General features: G+C 45.4%; 1 non-coding gene across 1 annotated transcript; it reads right to left on the reverse strand.

The window, feature by feature from the left end:
- Positions 1 to 5419: 5419 nt before the first annotated feature.
- On the reverse strand, positions 5420 to 5581 carry LOC123117946 (U1 spliceosomal RNA). Its single transcript, XR_006457575.1, has one exon. It is a non-coding gene; the product is annotated as a U1 spliceosomal RNA (small nuclear RNA).
- Positions 5582 to 6184: the final 603 nt, after the last annotated feature.

The following is a 6184-nucleotide window of genomic DNA, read 5'->3' on the forward strand; positions in this document are numbered from 1 at the left end:
GAGGCAACCTCAATTCCATTTTTGTAGTTTTCTTTTATATACTAAACTAGTGATAAAACAAGAAACTAAAAGAATCAATTGCAAGATCTAAAGATATACCTTCAAGCACTAACCAAGGTAGAAAAGAGCTTGATGTCTACTATGCAATCTTCTTCTTGTAGACGTTGTTGGGCCTCCAAGTGCAGAGGTTTGTAGGACGGTAGCAAATTTCCCTCAAGTGGATGACCTAAAGTTTATCAATCTATGGGAGGTGTAGGATGAAGATGGTCTCTCTCAAACAACCCTGCAACCAAATAACAAAGAGTCTTTTGTGTCCCCAACACACCCAATACAATGGTAAATTGTATAGGTGCACTAGTTTAGCGAAGAGATGGTGATACAAGTGCAATATGGATGGTAGATTTAGGTTTTTGTAATCTGAAAATATAAAAATAGCAAGGCAGCAAGTAACAAAAATGAGCGAAAACGGTATTGCAATGCTTCGAAACAAGGCCTAGGGTTCATACTTTCACTAGTGCAAGTTCTCTCAACAATGATAACATAATTGGATCATATAACAATCCCTCAATGTGCAATAAAGAGTCACTCCAAAGTCACTAATAGTGGAGAACAAACAAGAAATTATTGTAGGGTACGAAACCACCTCAAAGTTATTCTTTCCGATCAATCCATTGGGCTATTCCTATAAGTGTCACAAACAGCCCTAGAGTTCATAGTAAAATAACACCTTAAGACACACATCAACCAAAACCCTAATGTCACCTAGATACTCCAATGTCACCTCAAGTATCCGCAGGTTTGATTATACGATATGCATCACACATCTCAGATTCATCTATTCAAACCAACACAAAGAACTTCAAAGAGTGCCCCAAACTTTCTACCAGAGAGTCAAGACAAAAAAGTGTGCCAACCCCTATGCATAAGTTCACAAGGTCACAGAACCCGCAAGTTGATCACTAAAACATACATCAAGTAGATCACGTGAATATCTCATTGTCACCACAGATAAGCACATGCAAGACATACATCAAGTGTTCTCAAATCCTTAAAGACTCAATCCGATAAGATAACTTCAAAAGGAAAACTCAATCCATTACAAGAAGGTAGAGGGGGAGAAACATCATATGATCCAAATATAATAGCAAAGTTCGCGGTACATCAAGATCGTGCCAAATCAAGAACACGAGAGAGAGAGAGAGAGAGAGAGAGAGAGAGATCAAACACATAGCTACTGGTACATACCCTCAGCCGTGAGGTGAACTACTCCCTCCTCATCATGGAGAGCGCCAGGATGATGAAGATGGCCACCTGTGATGGATCCCCTCTCCGGCAGGGTGCCGGAATAGGGTCCCGATTGGTTTTTGGTGGCTACAGAGGCTTGCGGTGGTGGAACTCCCGATCTTGGTTCTATTCTAGAAGTTTGAGGATATATAAGAGGTGTTGACGTTGGGAACAAGTCAGGAGGGTCCACAAGGCATCCCCGAGGTAGGGGGCGCCCAGGGGGTAGGACGCGCCCTCCACCCTTTTGGTGGCCTCAGGACTCTTCTGGTCCATCTCCGATGCTCCGTGGGCTTCTTTTGGTCCAAAAATAAGCTCTGTAAATTTTTAGGTCAATTGGACTCCGTTTGATATTCCTTTTTTGCGATACTCAAAAACAAGGAAAAACGGAAACTGGCACTGGGCTCTAGGTTAATAGGTTAGTCCCAAAAATCATATAAAATAGCATATAAATGCATATAAAATATCCAAGATAGATAATATAATATCATGGAACAATCAAAAATTATAGATACATTGGAGACGTATCACACTTGTCCATACAAACTGCTGGTGTTTCTTGAGGAGGTTGAAGAGTGGTCGGGCAATAATCCCAAAATTTTGGACGAACTTGCGATAATAGCCAGCGAGGACGAGGAATCCGCGCACCTCTTTAATGCAAGTGGGGGTTGGCCACTTCTGAACTGTCAGCACTTTGTTGGGATCAGTAGAAACTCTGTGCTCGTTGATGACATGGCCGAGGTAGGCGATCTGTTTCTAGGCAAATGAACACTTGGACTGCTTATCTTGCCAGTGATCTTCTTGAAGCAGTTGCAGAACTTGTTTGAGGTGTTGTATGTGATCAATCAGAGTCTTACTGAATCAGAGGATATCGTCAAAGAATGAGAAGGTTCATGTTGGGGAACGTAGCATGCAATTTAAAAAAAATCCTACGATCGCGCAAGATCTATCTAGGAGATGCATAGCAACGAGAGTGGAAGAGTGTGTCCACGTACCCTCGCAGACCAAAAGCGGAAGCGTTATGTTAACGCGGTTGATGTAGTTGAACGTCTTCACGATCCAACCGATCTAGCACCAAACGTACGGCACCTCCGAGTTCAGCACACGTTCAGCTCGATGACGTCCCTCGAACTCTTGATCCAACAGAGGGTCGAGGGAGAGTTTCGTCAGCATGACGGCATATGATGACGGTGTTGATGATGTGATCCGCGTAGGGCTTCGCCTAAGCACTACGATGATACTATCGGAGGAGTAAACGGTGGAGGGGGCACCGCACACGGCTAAGACAATGTTGTGCCTTTGGGGTGCCCCCAGCCCCCGTATATAAAGGAGGGAGGAGGAGGCCGGCCACCAGGGGCGCGCCAAGGGAGGGGGAGTCCTACTAGGACTCCACTCCTGGTAGGATTCGCCCCCCCCCCTCTTTTTTTCCTTTTACCGGAGAAGGAAAGGGGAAAGGAGAGGGAGAAGGAGAAGGAAAGGGGGGCGCCACCCCCTTCCCTACTCCAATTCGGCCTCCTACCTTGTGGGGGGCGCACCAGCCCCTTGTGGGCTGGTTAGCCTCCCTCCCATGGCCCATATGGCCCATATCTTCCACCGGGGGGTTTCGGTAACCCTTCTGGTACTCCGGCTTGTACCCGATACACTCCGGAACCCTTCCGGTGTCCGAATACCACCTTCCAATATATCAATCTTTACCTCTCGACCATTTTGATACTCCTCGTCATGTCCGTGATCTCATCCGGGACTCCGAACAAACTTTGTTCATCAAAAACACATAACTCATAATACAAATCGTCATCGAACGTTAAGTGTGCGGACCCTACGGGTTCGAGAACTATGTAGACATGACTGAGACACATCTTCGATCAATAACCAATCGCGGAACCTGGATGTTCATATTGGCTCCTACATATTCTATGAAGATCTTTATCGGTCAAACCGCACAACAACATACGTTGTTCCCTTTGTCATCGGTATGTTACTTGCCCGAGATTCGATCGTCGGTATCATCATACCTAGTTCAATCTCGTTACCGGCAAGTCTCTTTACTCGTTCCGTAATGCTTCATCCTGCAACTAACTCATTGGTCACATTGCTTGCAAGGCTTATAGTGATGAGCATTACCGAGAGGGCCCAGAGATACCTCTCCGATACACGGAGTGACAAATCCTATTCTTGATCTATGTCAACCCAACAAACACCTTCGGAAACACCTGTAGAGCATCTTTATAATCACCGAGTTACGTTGTGACGTTTGATACTAATTAATGATTACATATAAAAGTCAATATTGGCGAGACATCTTATTATATATCTGGGCGGTATAGGGAAGGCGCCATATGCTTGTGCCATTGGTGTAGGAATCAATCTTGGTGACATGACAAATGAAGTTGCATTGTTGTGTGGCATCACAAGCACACGGGGTGTTTATTTTGGGTCATGACACCTAGTAAAGGCCGTTTAGTTCCTAACCTTGGTCAATAAGCTCTACTGACTATTTTATGGAATTTAATGTTGTCAGGATGTCCCACCGAGAAAGGACTGGTATTCTGGTTAGCTCAAGTATCTATATTTTGTGTCTCGTTATATTTTGATCGATTGTTGTACATCATTTAGGTATGACCTTTCCAGAATATAATTGTCATCTGGCCACTGCTCTCATTTTGGAAAACAGGAAAAAGAAACAGGATAGTTGCGGTATCATGAATAAAACACTCTGAACCAGTCATGCCCAGCCATGTCTAGGAAGGAGTTTTCTTCACTAAATCTGTATACTGTGAACTCGGAACTAATGTGGACTCTTCCATCTTTTGTTTTGCATGTCTGTCTTATATCTAGCCTACTTAGGTAAGCACAGAGTTAGTTTACTGCATTGGAGAGTATTTCGTGCAAACAATGCTACTTGGTTGCCTGTCCCACAAATGCCAAGTCGGCTAAGTAAAATGCTCGGTCATGATTCTTTTGCAAAAGAATGCAATGATCTGGCACCAATGGACATGTTCATCTGGATCATGATTCACATGGATGCATAATGTAGCGCAGATAGTTCATCTTGGACATGTTGCAGTCTTGCTGTACCACACTTGTATCAGATCCCTCCTGTGTTGCGTACCTTCAGTTCCATGTATGGCCCCTTCTTTTGTCATTAAAAGAACACACTGGCTGAAGATGAGATGAGAGGCTGGAGCCAGCTTGGAGTTCAGCATGCATGAAAATGTTATTTATTTTAAGTTTGTTCTCTGCCAGCTTGTTCTGGAAAATCGCTCCTCCCGCAGAGAACGGAACAGAACAGAACAGTGGCTCTGTTGCAGGATTTGTCTACTGTCGTTACATGTTCACGGTGGTAGGAGCTCTGAAACTTTTGCAAGTGGTTCCATCCTTGAGTGTTTAGAGCTTAGTGAGAGGCAGTTTTCCTTTAGCAGTTATGTACGGTGTTGAACTACTTACCGAATCTTCTTTTTTTGCTGGAACTGACAAGTTTTAGGTGTAGCTTTGCCTGAAGAGGCATGGCGGGGCCCTTATGGGTTTATCAATGTGTGAGGAAGGGATTCCTCTGCAGGCGCATGGTTTGGTTTTTTACGTTGCATGTAATGGAAAAACACACCTGGTTTGGTTTGGTGTATGGTTGCTGGCCCTGAACATCAAGAACACATACATGTATTGCACTCAACCTTATGCTTGTGTTGATTAGCATGTGCGTACCTGCTCTTGAGTCGATGAATGCTTGCTATGAGCTTTGCGGGGTGTTGTTTGTTCATTTAGCACAGAGAATTGCTAGGTTGGTAGCGCATCTGACTGTAAAGTTGTTGACGTTCCATTTAGATTCAGGCTAAAGGGATTAAGCTAGAGCTAGGTTTCCTGTCAAGAACTTCTCGCGTTGAAATGCTATGCTTAGAAGTTCAGTTCTAGGCAGATTTTACTTGCAACAAGGTAGAGAGCACCAGAATGTACAACCTGGCAGGCACCAGACGCATATGTCTGGATCAGAACCCTCCAGCAATTACTGAATTTTGTTCTCTGTTCAGAGTACAACACACTGCCTGAAGAAACTGCATCTGTCGACTAGGAGGACTGCATTGTAGTAGCAGACTTCAGAAACAGGCCAGGCCAAGGAGCAAAATTTAATTTCAAAGAATTGGCGGGGGCCGCGCGAACGCGTACCCCCTCTACCATAAATTATGACGTTCACTCTCCCACTTAGGGGAGATGATGGGCCGACGCACCCACCAAGTGCAATGTGTGCCATCGACCCAGGCCACGGGCCTTGTTGATCGCCCGTCGACCCCGTCCAGGTAAGTAAGGAGAACGTAGCACCTCGCCCTCCTCTTATAGCCAGCTCTTCCTCTCGATGCTCCTCGGCTGGGCGAGGTGGGACAAAAATTCGAAGCGCACCAGCAGCCGGGGGTGAAGGGAGGCACGCGTTCTGGGAGGTTCGCTTCAGCGGGCCTGAAGGAAGGACGAGAGATATGGGCCGTAGCTGCTTTGTGCCATTCCTCAAAAGAAAAAGAAAAAAGAACAGTGGCCAATTTTTTCTTCAGAAAAGAAACGGGATCCGCATCCACGCCGGGACCAAGCTGCGGATCCTCATCGCCGATGAAGATTTCCACACCGCGGCGCAGGACAGGGAGTACTGCGTGTGAGAGAAAGGCAGCCTCCATGTCCCAGCGGGGTGGTCGACTGTAGCCTGTGCCGAGAGAGACGACTCCTCGTCAGATATTCAAAAAAGTTTCAGTTTTGTAGCCCGATCCATTACAGTTTCAGCATGTAATTAAAGCGCAACTAGCTTCCCTCTAGTACATCCTGATACTGAACACGGTATCACTGCCATACCAGGAGCTCTTCTGATGTTACTTCTTCTCGTACATCAAAATATAACTCACGATTGATGAAGAGATGAAGAGAT

Source organism: Triticum aestivum, chromosome 5B, assembly GCF_018294505.1.
Source record: "Triticum aestivum cultivar Chinese Spring chromosome 5B, IWGSC CS RefSeq v2.1, whole genome shotgun sequence".
In the NCBI taxonomy this organism is placed as follows: Eukaryota; Viridiplantae; Streptophyta; class Magnoliopsida; order Poales; family Poaceae; genus Triticum; species Triticum aestivum.